Here is a 779-nt window from a genome sequence, read left to right as displayed (position 1 = left end):
CCGCGGTGCACGCTGGGAGCCGGCGGCGAGGCCTGGCGGCACTGACCGGGCGGGCGGGAGCGGCGCCGGCGCGGCGGCGTGTCTGTGTGTGCGGGGAGGGGCGGGGGAGCCAATCGATGCTCCCTCAGCGGGGAGGGGGCGACGCCCCGCCGTCCCCAGCTGCGGTGGGGCGGGGACGACGACGCAGTTCAGGGGAGGGTCTAGCGGGCAGGACGCAGGCGCACCGCTCAGGTGCGGTCGCTCTGCGGTTGCCCCGGGTAACGAGGGCGCACGGCGGAGGGGGGCGTTGAAGGCGGGCGCGCGCGCGCGCCTGCGGTGGGGGCGGGGCCCAGACGTCCCGACGCGCATGCGCGCCCCCAGTACTCCGCTCCCTCACTGTCCCGGGGTTCGCCGGACTCGAGCGTGCGCACGCGCGCTGTCCCCCGGAGGCGTCTGGGTGTGCAGAGCGCGCGCGCGCGCGACTCGGAGGCGCACCTGTGAGGTGTCCCCGGAGGAGGGGGTGGGTGGGCGCTCGGAGACCGCGGCCTGGGGCGCTCGCACCCCGCACTTGGAGTGAGTTCCGCAGTGAAGTCGGAGTCTCCGTGTTTTCTTTCTTGGATGGGGGTGGGGGAGCGGCGCAGGGGGCTTGAAGGCGGCGGAGTGGGGTAAAGAAAAGGAAAACAACCCATCACTCCGGACGGGCCTCGAGCCGCGGCGGCCCTCGGGGACCGCGGGAGCGAAGGTCGGCGCGCCGGCCTGCCGCCGGTCGGCCTCGGGGCGGGCCCATGCCGAGTGCCCAG

At 75.7% G+C, this 779-nt stretch overlaps 1 long non-coding RNA gene across 2 annotated transcripts in view; it reads left to right on the top strand.

The window, feature by feature from the left end:
* The first annotated feature begins 380 nt into the window (after nt 1-380).
* Nucleotides 381-779, top strand: part of LOC111817982 — a 17,406-nt gene continuing 17,007 nt past the window's right edge. The window contains exon 1 of one of the 2 annotated variants that reach the window (XR_002822071.1): nt 381-552. This is a non-coding gene — a long non-coding RNA (uncharacterized LOC111817982). The remainder of the gene's footprint in view (nt 553-779) is intronic. The other variant, XR_002822070.1, reaches the window with a different exon arrangement.

This window comes from Octodon degus, unplaced genomic scaffold (genome assembly GCF_000260255.1).
Source record: "Octodon degus isolate 3935 unplaced genomic scaffold, OctDeg1.0 scaffold00076, whole genome shotgun sequence".
Taxonomy (NCBI): domain Eukaryota; kingdom Metazoa; phylum Chordata; class Mammalia; order Rodentia; family Octodontidae; genus Octodon; species Octodon degus.
The sequence above is the reverse complement of the archived record's forward strand: the minus strand, read 5'-3'. Positions and strand labels throughout refer to the sequence as shown.